We start from the raw sequence: 14,029 nt of genomic DNA on the forward strand, positions 1-14,029 counted from the left end.
AGTGCAGAACCTCTTTCTGAACGATTTCCTATGAGGTAAAGAATTCCATGATCGACAGCCACTGATGAACTTGTCCTTCGTAACTGTATCAAATCCCTTTTTACCTCACTTGCACTTATGGTTAACACATCATCAAATGGCAGAGTCCTACCACTTTACTACCTCTGGTGTAGCAAAGGCAGGTGACTGCCAGGGCACAGCATGGTGCTGGAGGAGCTGTGTCAGCTCTGGCCACACTATCTAAATTCCTACTGTACCAATCGTAAGACGCAAAGAGAAGTTCACGGTGACCTACAAAGCTCTTGGCTTTTTTTGTTTCACAGGTTTGCAGGTGAATTTATACATGGCCAGTCCCTTCTCCACTCCCTTCCCCTCCTCCTCTCCATATCATTAAGGCCATAGAAGTTGCTTCAGTATTCAAAAAACATGACTAGATTATCAGTTCTTTTCTTTTATTAGTGCCGGTGGCAATTTGATACCATGACCCAGCCTGGCCACTTGCTTCACACCTTCCCAGCTAGCATAAGCTGTACTTAGTCACAGTTGCAGAGATTTGAAGAGAAGGGGAACTCAGCAAGTCTGGCATCACAAGCTTTGAAAATAAAGCTCAGTTCAGACTGTCCAGAGATGGAACAGGATAAGAACAGATGTGATCACTCAGCTATAGGAAAATTGCTGCCTTCTCCACCTCAAAACACATCATTAGAGGGGGGAAAGAAAAAAAATAAGAGGCTGTTGCCACAGGATCGATTCTTAGGGGTATTCTCCCATATTTAAACCCAGACAAATCAGGAATAGCTCAAGCTGGATAGAGTTTAAGATAGAGGCGAGAGAAGGCCTATGATTTTAGAAGGGACAGGGTAGCAGAGACAAATATCCGTTAGTCCAGCGTTCAGAATCATCTTACTTCATACAGCAGTTCAATATAAATCACAGTCTAAGTACAACGTCAAAAAAATAGTTGCACAATCATCATATTCAGTTCCCATGACTTCTCTGGCATCCACCTCACCTAGACCAGGACTACACTTGAGCAAGAGTGAAAAGGCAGAGCCAAACCATGTTACATATAACTTCGCAAAGAAATACAGAGGTTCAATAAGCTTCAGACAAAACCCAAGAATAACCATTACGCTGTGGAAAGTATTTACCATTAAAACAGTTTTCATTAAAAGCGGCACTTTTGAGACTTCTACCCTGCTGAAAAGCAATACCAGCCTCACATCAGCAAGGTTTTAAGAAAAGTTTCCATTGCTATAAGCAACTTCTCTGTTGAGGTTATATTGTTCCCCTTTCACAGAAAATCACAGCAAATTTTCTGTGGTTTAAAGGCAGCCAAAAAGGTGTCCTGTTCCATTTTTCAAGAGGAACTTGTCTTCACAAGGCATCTAGGAGAGCTTTCAGTCATACACATGGTGCAGAGCAAACACAGGGTAAACATCTAGCCCACTGAAACCAAAGGCAAGCCAAACAAAAGGTCCTGCTCATTCTGCAAGCCAGCTTTGACAATGGAGAAACCACAATACTGTTGGCCAACTGTTGCCACAGGACCACAGAAGAGTCAGAAATAATGCAAGAACCAGGCTTGTACCGCAGGTTCCTTCTCCTGACACACCTTTTCTTGCAAGCTTCATTACTACACAAGCAAAATAAGATGTGGAAAAGCTACAGAATGAAGACAAAACCTTGGACAGGGAATCTAAAAGGAAACCCAAGAAGCTCAAGTAAACTGTATCCCCACTGCAGCCACCTTCTAACCCACCTTGGTTTCAACCCTGCCGTTACTCCAGCAGGGAAAGACCTTCATACATAAACTGGTATTGGTACCAGCCACTGCAAATTCACTTTTTCTAGACAGGTACTGCTTTGAATGAGGCCCTGTTGTTTCCCTGATCTCTGTTTTTGGGTTGCTAACACATGCATACTATTAGGCCAGACACTACAGAAACCTGCCCCACACTACATGTTGCTGTGAAGCTTTCTGGTTCGTGCATCACATTTCAGATACGTGAAGGGGCAGGCAAGACCCTCCAAACTAACACCTAGAACAGAACTTAAACCAGTTACTCCTGCATTGAGCCCAGTAACTTCCAGCTGAACAGGACATCTAACATCATCTGATGATGACAAAATCACACCGATTTTAAGCCCAAAGATGAAGATGCCACCATTTCTCTTTGCAGATTGCTCCTCACTATTTGAAAAAGAGAGAGCATATGCTCCATTTCTACCTTGAATGTAGTTCTGGCATTCAGCTGCTACTTTTCTTCACCCTATCAAGGACATTAATTAGTATATTTTCTCCTGGTGATAGCAGTCCACCACACTAACAAAGTCATATCAATTTCATCTTTCTGAGATGAAAATATTTAACATTATTCTCTTAGCCTCTTGAGCTAACTCTGAAGACACTGACGCAATGATTCTGCTGATTTGTCCATTATCCCTAAAAACATTTAATCCATTCTCCCACTTTTTCTACCCCTTGATCAATCTTTAATGAACTTAAACAAAACTGCTGTGAGTTGTGTGGGGAGGGGGCAGAAACAAAGGAGAAAAAACAAGTCTAGTTTATGTCCCTCAAGACAAAGGAAACAAAGACAGTTCAACTGTCCCACAAACGTGGAAATACAGCCAGCTAAACATCACAAAGAGCTCAGAACCAGATGCATCTTGTGCATGTTTCTGCCCAGAGAATCATTGGGAGGGCAGGGAAATGAGACACCATTTCAGACAAGAACTTATGAAAAGTCCAGGTTGCAACAATGATTTCACTGGATGCATTGCTCAGGAAAGCATTATTTTCCTTTGCTAAAGCAGAATTTTCTTGGATTTCAGGAAACGGGTCAGAAACTTGTCTTTTAAGTTGCAGATTTCCAATATAAGCTGGAGTTCACATGTCAGACAGTCAAAAGATTGTGAAGCAGCTGGTCTCATTCCCAGCAGAAGACATCCTACCTCAGTACAAGGCATTCTCTCAGCTCTTCTGCTCTAAAGCCAAGCACAGCTCAGTGCTCATCTCCCCTCTGCCTCCTGTAATATCAGATCTAATGCTGCCATCCTGCAGCAAAGTAAAGCTAACTCGAGCAGCGCCATTTTTTGTGGGCTCTGGCTTCCAGGGTCTGGAGCTGACATGGATGGAAACTGGCAGTCTCTTTGTAAAAGCCATGTCCTATTCTGCTACTGAATCCTGGCCCAGCAACTCAACCTTTTACATATCTCCCCTCTCTCTACCACTTCAATATCACTGACATATAATTAACACCGGGTTGAACATACCACTATTAACTTTTTAACAGATCTGGTCTCAGCTGCTGTAGTGAAGCTGATGAATTGTGCCAAAGATGGATAATAATCATCAGGACACAAAGCAGGGTCAAGAAATATCTGCAGGAAGTTTTTCACCCTATCAGTGATTATTTTAATCTCCGTCTTCCTTGCTAACTAAAGAAAAAGGGATTTGTTAGGATTACTGTCTCTGTACCAATATAAAACCTGTTTACACACAAAGAATAAAAGCCTATCTTATATACAGAATAAAATATTACACAGGCTTAAAATATCCCCCAAACCATCCTAAAATTGGTCCTAAAGCTGAACAGACTGTTATCTTGACCATCACAGTTAGTCAAGGAGACAAATGACCCAGGGAAAAAAAAAAATCAACCCCAAATTCCTTCCAGACCTGCTTGAGTCCTGCTGACACATCTTCATTCCTTATCAAACAAAATGCCCAATGTCTCATCCAGAGACCTGGACAAATGATGGAGTGAGAATATGCTAGGAAATCTCAGCAAAGCATGAAGTTAACAAGAGGAGCAGATGCATTCCCCAAAATTCATCAGCTTCAGTTTGAAACTGATTTTCTTTGTGTCATTAGACACTGCTCAGCCCCAGGACTTTGTGCCAGCTGCAAGGATCCCCCGTGAAGTCTCCAGCTGGAGCAGCATGGACAGGCACATTAGATGGGCACAGCTTCTGCTCTACCTGTGGTTAACCCCATCCAGAAGGGGGAATTCCCAGAAATCCCAGTGCTGCTAACACACCCTTCCCCAAGAGGAAAAGAAATATTTTCAACTTGGTTTCACAGAGCCAAAAGACCTGGTTTGTTGAATTAGTGTTTGATTACACTCCCAGTTACACCTGATCTCCTACAGGCTCCTTCACCACCCCCTGAGAAGCACCTGTAGCAAATCACATCATCTGCCCTAAAACAACATGGCTAGATAAGAAAAACAGAGAATCAGACTTCAAAAACAGTTTCACATACTAGTGAAACTTCTCCTACCCTGAACCATCGCAACCAAATTGAAGACCCACATAAGTGCTCAAGTAGGTTTGTCCACCATGAAACCTGAGACTCTTCAGGTGACCTTCTCCAATCCCATCAGCCTGTATTGCTACATGGGACAATTTAGCAGACAACACAAATACATTAGTCCCTTATCTTCAGAAAGCTTCCACAAGCTCTTTTTAAAGTTCTACACAATATAACAAAACAGATTAACATTTTCTTGTAGCAAAAAAAATCCACATTCCAAGAAGATTTGCTTTTGAATACATAACATACATCAAAGCAATTTTTTAACCTTCCTTTTGACAACATAAATAAAAGTAACTGCCATCCATGTCACTTCTCAGTCCTCTAACCTAGAAGAGCCCTGTTCATCAGACAGGGACAAAGTTGCCCTAAGCAGCATCACAAAGAACTTGGCCAGGATGAATCAGTGAGACTCCATAGGAGAACTGGGGACAGACATGAACACAGTGAAGTTGTGATAAGCTCCACATGGGTACAGCAAAGCAATAACAATATATGACAACAATCAGCTTCACCTTTAGACTCATCTCTCCAAGAATATTAAACATTTCTCACCTGTGAGCCCGTGACAGATGGAGACATACAAAGCCAAGAGGACAAGCTGGCTGCCTGGAATAGCTGGTGGAGCTTCTTCTCTTCCTTTGGAGCAATTCATTGCTCTGTATCCTCACCTTGCAGTCCAGGTACGAGTTTACAGCCAGGCCCTGCTATCCTGTTTGACTGCTGATCCCAACTGCTGCCACACCAGGGAACCTAGACAGAAGACAAAGCAGAGGCTTATCACAAGCTGCCCAGGATGTTCCTTGAGCAGCTCCCAGCCATCCAGTTCTGTCAGTCACTAACATCTTTCTAAAGCAGGTTCCTGTGGGGAGATGAAATATGGACTGCCCTAGCAATGAAGGCTTAAAAAGTGCAGCCAGCATCTCCTTACAAACAGTTAGAAGAATCCAGGCCAGTTTCTCCCCTTTCTCCAATGACATCCCAGATGGAGTCTCCTCCTGGAGATGGAGGTTGACTTTTCAGGGAGATTTTGTTAGCTAACACTTTTCACCTGGGATACTCATAACTAAGCCCAAAATGGATCTCCTGGCAGTGCTCAACCCTGGCTGTCATATTGCTGGCACCTGGCCATACCTTTGAGCAATAAAGCAGACAAAAGCCCAGAGAAAATTATGGGTTGGACTCTAGAAACAGCAAGAGGCTTACATTAGAGTTGCAGACCCTTCATTTGCAAGTCAGTTCTGGCTGACACTATGGCAACTGGTCCACAAGAGTCTTCCTTCTCCAAGGGGGAGAGTCAAATTAGCCCCATTCCCATTGCTTATTTTTTCATGCTCAGCACTAAAAGCTTTATCCAGACTACATCATGGACTTACAGCTCAGGCAGGTTTGGAAGATCATCAGGAAAAAAAGAGATGTCTCTTCAGCACCAGCTCTTCACTGCTCTGCCTAAAAAGAAAAAGAGATAGTTTTCAGAAAGTAATGGAAGGACTTCTGAGTGTACAAGATGAATGAGATTCAAGACCCTCCAGTTAAGTTACAGATATTTTACCAAAGCTGGTTTTAAAAAGTGAAAGGCTCATTCCACCACAAAACAACAATTTCCATCCCATATACTCCAAAAAGGAACAATGTTTATTCTCTAAAAACTGTTTTATAAATACTTTTATCAAAAAGACTAAGGGAGAAGTGCAAATCTTTTTGTATCACTTTTTTTTCTTCTCTCCCAGCCCTTTTATCTTTTCCCTAACATTTAGTATGGAAAAAGAGGAAATACCAGTTCTACACAAGAAGTTCAGCTCATGCTTTTTTTTAAAATTCCATTAAAAATAGCTTCAGAAAGCAAGTACAACATTTCTTTCCTCTCACAAAAAACCTCAAGTTTTTTCCAAAACAGAATTTAAAAAAAGACATCCAAGCAGCTTCCCTTACTCAGTATTAACCTGGCTCTGTCTACAGTTAGGGCTCCACATGTAAATCCTGCTAACAGAGGCATAACAAACAAACATTAAACTCATTTATTGTTACTTGCTAGCTCAAAAATTTCTGCTTTACAGCTAAAACATCAGCCTGCATTCACAGCCTCAGAAGAGCTAGATCCAAGGTCAGGATCCCTAATCCCAAAGCCTCCTTTCATTTTACAATCAACAAATCCATCCCTTGTGAATATCACAGAGATTATTTTCCAAGCAGCAGAACAAGATTGCTTGCCTAATTGGAGGACAAGCAGAAGAAAAACTTCCGCAGGTTTTGCCAGCAACCTGAATTTCCGATTCTTCTCCCCTGAGCAGGGCACGCATCTCCATCCTCTCCCCCCACTCACCACCTTGTGCTGCAGAGCAGAGGCTGCTGCCAATAGAGGGCTAGATATAGAGGAGGGCCTGTGGGCGGGGCTTGTCGTGACTGGGCGGGGCCTGTTGTGATGGGGTAGGGCTTATTGTGATGGGGTAGGGCCTGTTGTGGTGAGATGGGGCTAGTACATACACAGATGGTAGCCACCATGCTGTGACAGACAGCATCAGGGGCATCACCTCTTCACAGCGTTTGGGCTCTTTAAATGGTCTTTAAGTGCATGGTGCTGACCGACAGTGCCTGCTGCCGGCTGTATTAAGGGCAATGCCACGCCGCATGCCGACGCGCTCTGCAGTGCTTCACAGCAATACTTGGCCCAAGTTACTGCCTCCGAGTTAGGGGGTGCCTAGGCTGATTCCTCAGCCAGGATGTTTGTCTCAAAGGTGTTCAAGAAACAGAGGACTCCAAGCCAACTCCTACAACAATTCAAGTCTCCAGTATTACACCCGGTAGAACCCACTCTATGACTTCTGCCGAGCCTCATCGAAGTGCTGGTCTAGGAAAGCGGGGGAGAAATTCCCCTGCTACCATCTGCAAAAGGTCAGTTTTAGTTCATAAGTGTTGCAGATTTATCAGAAGAGATGGAAAGCATCGAGCATACCTTGACTGACTCGCCCTTCCACACCGAGCCCTGCTGCACACATAGTTTAAACTGGGTTGGCTGCAAGCCTTCTGGATCCAAGCATAGAAACTGCTCCATGGCAGCTAAAGCCTGGCCAGGGCTTTGGTGGGGTCTGTGTGGTATTTCTGGGGCTTTCCACCCAGAAGGATTCATTAAAAGCTGTGCTTTTCATCTTTTGTGCTAGGAACTGGGAAATACAGCGTCTCCATGCTGCAATATCTCGCCTAATAATTTCATGTTCCCAATAACAGGGTTCTGCCTCCTCTGTTTCCAGAAGCAATAATCAGATACAAAGGTAGAAGGACCAAGAGACCCAAGGGGGGTCCTTCACCTCCACCTCCTTGAGGCTGTCCTCTATATCCCTGGAGGAGCAGCCCCTGAACTCTACCTCTTTTGGTGTCCTGTCAAAAGGCAGCTCAGGCACCAACAGAGTTTCCAGATAACTGCTGAACATTCCTGAGAAAGAAACTCCTCCAACCTGCTTTGCCCCTACAAGTAGTTCAGCAAAAACCATGCACAAATGACAGAGGTGTCTCTGGGATGTTCAGAAATGAAATGACAACAACTGGTGCTAAGCTAAAGCTGAAACCTATTTTCATTACAACGAGGTGAGATAAAAAGCTTTATCTGTTTGCAAAAGCAGATATCTGCTATCTATCTATGTCTAGGTATGTTGTCCCTTCCCTAGAATGGTGGAAAAAGCCGCTTTGCTTCACAACTCCTTTGTAAGCATTACACCCCTCTGAAGACCGTGTACAGACTGAGTTAATTAGAGCCAATTTTTTCTCTTCCAAGCAAATCAGTGTCTAACAAAGCCAGGAACAGCTCAGTGTTGCCAGAGTCAGCCAAGGATGATGAGCTCAGAGCTGTGAATATGCCACAGAAGCCATCAAACCATGCGAGGTGGGAGACGAGGGTGCCTGTGCACCACTCCCGCGTCCGTATGTCCTTCCCCACTTCACCCAGCCCTGGCTGCAGACACTTGATGGCTCTGCTGGCTTCTGGTGGCTTTTGCAGAAGAAGATCAGAGAGTTCATTCAAGGACTTCCAAACTATTTAAAACATACTACCCTTAATGCTACAGTGGCTTAGGAAATACCGCTGCACTTTCCCTACACAGCGCAGCAGATGCGGAGTCAGGGGCTTGAACGCAGCATTAAACCATTGCTGTAGATGCATCAAACTTCACTGGTTTCCCTCGGATCTCTACCTCATCGTGTCTCACACAGCCCCTGATCAAAGCCAAGGGAAGGATAAACAGCACAGACAGTCTGGAAATGCTGGATATTCCTCCGCTTTGTGCGTGACCTCCGTGGGCTTGTCTTCCTGGTTTTCATAGCTCTCCCCGGGCTCAGCCGTTCATTTCATTGCTCCATGCTTGGCCTCTCCTCCGTTCTCCCCATGACTCCTCACAGTCGGGGGTCACTGGAGCTCGAGCTGCTGAGCATCCCCAAGACTCCATCCCTCATTCCCAACCCGTGAGTCACTTCCTCTCCTCAAACCTCACCTTTCAACTCCCATTTTTCGTTTGCTTATGATTTTCTCTCTATCTCTGTAGGGGTTTTTGCTCTACACCATTCAATCGCAGTCCTTTTGGTCCAGGCAGGAGTGCTGCTACTGGTTTCAGCAGGAAAAGGAGGGGTGTGAGGACACCACATAAATACACAGGGCTAAATCTTCCCTCTGCACAACACAGTGCCAGCCCCTGCGGAGATGGGCTGACTTGCATCAGCTGAAAATCTAAGCTGTGTTGCTGTGGTCACTTGGGATTTCTTTTCTCTCAAGAAAATATCATTACTGGATGATCAGAATTTGGTTGGAAATGGAAATAAATACATCTCAAAAAAAAAAGAAAAAAAATCATTTTTTTTCCCATCTCACACACTTTGAAACTGGCAGCTTTTCTATGATTTTTTTTTTTTTATCAATACTTTTTGTTGAAATTATTGTTATTTTTTGAAACCACCAGAAATAAAAAAATGTAATGTCTGGCCAATAAAAGAATTGTTTCAAAGAACATAGTGAAAAATCACCTCTAATTTCATTAAAAAACCATTAAAATATAATTAGTGCTAATATAGTTTCATAAAGTTTCCCTTTCAAAAGAGCTTTAAAAAAAAACATTTTGCTTGTGAAGCACCATAAACTTTTAGCTCATCATAAAACCACGCATGCTGCGGTTTGGAGGTTTTGCAGTCCTCAGCCTCTGGCAACCAACGGCAAAAGGACTTCTGAATGGCAGGGTCCATCTGGGCCTTCTGGCTCAACAGTCTCTGATGGACACATCCCCTATGGCTCTGTCTCATTTAAAGCACGGATTCTTCTGTGGTGTCTTCATTAAAGCAGTCCTTATTCTTCTTCCACTGTGTCAGGTATGAATAGGAAAGTCCTCTGTGGAAATGGTGGATGTTCAACCACAGGGAGCAAACGTATGGCCACGCCCAGAACTGCAGCATATATAACAAGCCATACCTAACGTCAGAGCAGAGATAATCCAACAGCCACTACTGCCCCTTTCAAAATGTTACTCCTGCTTACAGCATCCTCCTCCTGAGCTCTTCTTCCTTTGCACCCTCAGGTCACAAATGCTCAATGACTGTCGGTGCCATTTCCCCAGGGACTTGCCACCTGAGCACTCTCCCTCCTTCACTGGGGGGGTGATCTTGCCTAAACAAGGTTCCTCCTGCTGGAGTCTCTTCTGAAGGTCTCAGCCTCTGCCCAGACCTCTCCAGCCAGGAATCTTTTCCAAGCATCCACAGGGCAGAGACATCTCTAGGAACTTACACAGCAGGAATTGTATAACCACAGCCACCCCAGGAGATAAAAGCATCCTTCTTAATTTGTGCCACCTCCTGAGAGCAAGCTCAGGTCCTGCAGATGCTGTCCAGGGTCATGTGCACAGGCTAGGAATTACGGCATGTGCATGACCTGCGGTACAGATTCATATGGCCACCAGCCCAGGCCCTTGACCAAGACATACCGAGCTATATTGGCATCTGGGATTGCTTCTCCAGCTTGCCAGTGGCTCGTAGACACCTCTGTTTTCTCCTTATGCTTATTAACCTGCTTGTTACACCAACTCTCCCTAAATGCACTCTCACTGCACCTTCCCTCACGCAAAGTCCAACAGTTTGCCAGGGTTCAGTCGTTGACCATGCTTGGGCTCTCCCTCTTCACTGCTGGTTTGAAGGATGCAGACTGGGGAACAAAGAGCGAGCCCTGCCAGGGACAGGGGACTGCCCTCACATGGCTGGTCCCCTCCATCCCTGGTGACGGTGGGCATACAACAAGGGGGATGCCCAGGGAACAAGGAGCAGACGGGGCTTGGGAGGGTGCTCCGGTGCCTGCACTCACCCCGGGGGAGCCTGGCAGCACAAGCACGACTTCCCCATCCCCAGCTCAGCAAGCTGGAGATGAATTACTGGAGACAGCTGAGACAGAAGGCAAATGGCATCGTGCTGAAGCCGAACAAGGCCTGTGACTGTGCGCTGTGGGATCCTAAATATTTGGAGAGCAAAGGTCAGGAGAACAGGACACTCCTCAGCGATTATTTTCTTCCCGCCCCCACAGCAGGGACGTGGGGCTGCTATGCCTGGAATGACCCTGGGCATCAGCTGGAGCCAGTGCCCTGATGGGTCCCGAGGATTCAGTGGTACCCACAGGTAGGTCCTTGTTCTCCTCCAGGTTCCAGCTGCCACCAGTGATGCCCTCCTTGCGACCGGTCAGTATTACATCAGACCTGATGTGGTGCAGCCTGAAACGAGGAGAGAAGTGCCCGCCGGCCGTGTCACATCCTCAACGGGGCACGGTGGGTGGTGTCACCGGGTGGCTAATCCTCCTCGCCATGTCCCTTCATGCCCGCTGGCCAGGCCCTCGGCTGTTGCCAAAATAAACACTCCAGCATGGCAACGCTGACATTTGCTTTCTGCGAACAGGCACTGGGAGAAGGAGGCAGCCGCTTTATTTTTTGCAGGCTGGTCACGAGACGGGAGACAACCTGTTCAACGTGGGGCGTTTGGGATCGTGTCTGCCCCGTGACTTTGCAGCCGTCCCCGATGTGTCCCGGCTGACCCCCTCCATATGGACCTCTCCCCCTGCCGAGCCCACTGCCACGTCCCAAGCCTAGGCCATGCTCCCAGGTGTCTCTGCAGGGTTAAACATCTCTTTGCTGTCCCCACGCCAGGGCCAGGGAAGTCCTGAGCGCAGCAGCCCCGTGAGTGCGAGGGTTGAGCAGGGCACAGCAGCAGCAGGTATGGCCCCTTTGGGCAGAGGACAAGCAGCCGGCATGCAGCCCATCCCTCCCCCCGAAACAGCATCCCTCTGCCGAGGGGGCCACAGCTCTGCCCCATGCCTGTGACGGCAGCAGCCCCCCGCGTGGGGCTGGTAGCTGTCACTGGGGTGTAGGCAGGGGCAGCGAGCTGGGATTTCACCTGCTGGCTCTTTTCATGCTGGGGGAGGTTAAAAAGGCATCTGGAGGGAGGTTAGAGGGGTGAAGAAGTCAAGCCAAGGGTCCTGCTGGAGGGTGGGAAGGGCTGGTCCATCAGATCAGCACCAGGAGTCCTTTTCCAGAGATTTGCTATTCAGTTGTCCTGCAGATGAGCAAAACCAGGTGGCAGGAGGAAAGGCTGCCCTGTCACTTGTCGTGTCTGCAGACTTCACCGCCTGGCTCATTCCCTCCCCGAGACCATAGGAGATGTACACACAGAGGAACCCAACACTGCCCACACCCCAGCCTGCCCACAGGAATGGGCTTATGCCAGCTCTCCAACGGAGAAGGGGGCATCGGGACACTTCCCAGGGGACAGGGAGAGGTTTCAATGAGGACACCCACGCCCAGGTGCCTGCTAATGCTGCAACCTTTTTCATCTGTCCCAATTACCTATTCCCACCCCATCTCGGGATTTGGGAATCAGGTAAGATCAGCTGACAGAGCGCCAGCGTACCTTGGATTTCGCCAGAAGGGGTGGCTGGGGACGGAGGGGAGTCCCTGGGAATGTGGTGCCAGTCGATTTTATTCTGGGAGAGATGCCAAAGCTGAGCACAGCTGCCGAAACAGGGGCTTTCCTCACGAGCAGGCTGCTGTCCCACTGCCCCTGCCCTCAGCTGAACACCGAGCGGAAAGCGGGGAGAGCTTGCACATCCCTCCCCTGCACCCCAACTCCCCCCTGCATGGGGGAGAGGCATCAAACCCCACCACCAACACATCCACGACCCCAAACTCTCAGGGTTGGAGCTGTGTGAGCATTGCTGCCGTGCTCGTTAATTATCCAGATAATTTAGTTCAGTGCTAAATTAAGGGATTTGTTTTTTCTAGTTATTGCCCCAGCCAGGTTAAGGCATCTGGAAACAACTCCAACATTTTCTAGCTGAACTGAACATAAAAAGGGCAAGCTGCAGCAGCAAAAGGTCAGCCTGTTAGATTGCACGTCTTTTCATTAACACTCACCCCGCACTACAAAAATGGTCAGAAATCACCAGGCTGAACAGTGAAACTGAGGCATGGAGCAGCAAAGCAACATTCACCGGGAGCAAGGCCACATCTCTGCAGCCTCATCCCCAGGACCACTCCGATGTCCCCCTTGGTGGGAAGGCTGGGCAATGCTCTTGCCGAGCCAGCCCCAGGTTCTGTCCCTTGACAGCAGCAGGTAAAGCAGTTTCGGAGGCTGTTGAGGGCACACAGCCCTTAGAGCCCGCGCTAGCGGCGCAAGTGAATTCCTTGAAGCCACTGGATGTTTCTCGCAGCTGTAGAACAAATTCAATAACAATACTATGAGCAATGCCTTTTTAATAGGCACGAGGTGAAAAGAACCCAGCGAGTCAATATTTGTGGACGAAAACAAAATAAGCCAAGCTGTTAGCGCAGAGGAATGCGAGGCAGGCCGGGAGGCGGCTGGGGTAATTATTATTTCATCTGCCAGATAGCCGCAGTCCTGCCCGCTGCCTCCTTCCCCCGCTGCCCACGCTGCCTGTGCCGGAGGGAGCGCAGGGGAGAGGCGGACACGGGGCAGAGAGGGGCAAATGTTTTGGCCACGGCAGCACCGGGCGTGTGGCCGGGGCTGGCTCAGCGCTCCGTCCGCCGAGGCTGAGCGCTGCCCTGGCCTGAGTATTTAATGTCAGCGGCTGGAATGTGCTTAACACAACATTTTACAAGGGAACATTAGTCAAGCATCCGCACTGACAGAGAGGGTCAGCGATAAGGAGCCGGCGCATGGGAGCTGCAGGGAGGCAGCTCTTGTTTCAGGCAAAGGAGGGCAAGGCTTGTGGAGCCCCTGGCAGGCTGGGGGGGGACAAAACGGGCCAAATAGCCCTACTTTCAGTCTGGCCTTTCCCCAGCTATCACATGTGCTGCCTGAGAGCCCTCCTCCAACCCCCCTGCAAGGTGGGATTTGGGGAAACCTGTCCAGAAGCCGTTCCCTGCCACGTGCCCTTGTTTGCGGGAGTACCAGTGTTTGGCTGTCCATGGGTATTAGGTACAGGTGGGACCCTTTCTATAGCACAGCTTGAGCTTTGCTCCTTTTCATCATGGTCTCTCAAGACAGCCACTTCCACCTGAGCCAGCACTGTCAGGCTACAGCGAGGAGCATGCATCCCTAAACAGCACGAGGGAGACGTGCCACAGCCTGGAGATCTCCCAGAAACCGGGTTGGTGAAACATTAGTCAGCTTTGCCTGCGACCTGAAAGTGGCACCACCCTCCATCTATTCCTAGAGCTATCCCTGTTCATTAGCCTTCTT

At 47.7% G+C, this 14,029-nt stretch overlaps 1 protein-coding gene across 1 annotated transcript in view; it reads right to left on the reverse strand.

The window, feature by feature from the left end:
- The window catches only part of FOXD2 (forkhead box D2), a 276,996-nt gene that overhangs the window by 241,512 nt on the left and 21,455 nt on the right, over positions 1–14,029 (reverse strand). The window contains 2 exon segments of the mRNA XM_075424537.1: positions 4,877–5,074; positions 5,698–5,770. The gene's annotated coding sequence lies outside the window, so the exon portion shown is untranslated.

This window comes from Opisthocomus hoazin, chromosome 6 (assembly GCF_030867145.1).
Source record: "Opisthocomus hoazin isolate bOpiHoa1 chromosome 6, bOpiHoa1.hap1, whole genome shotgun sequence".
Lineage (NCBI taxonomy): Eukaryota > Metazoa > Chordata > Aves > Opisthocomiformes > Opisthocomidae > Opisthocomus > Opisthocomus hoazin.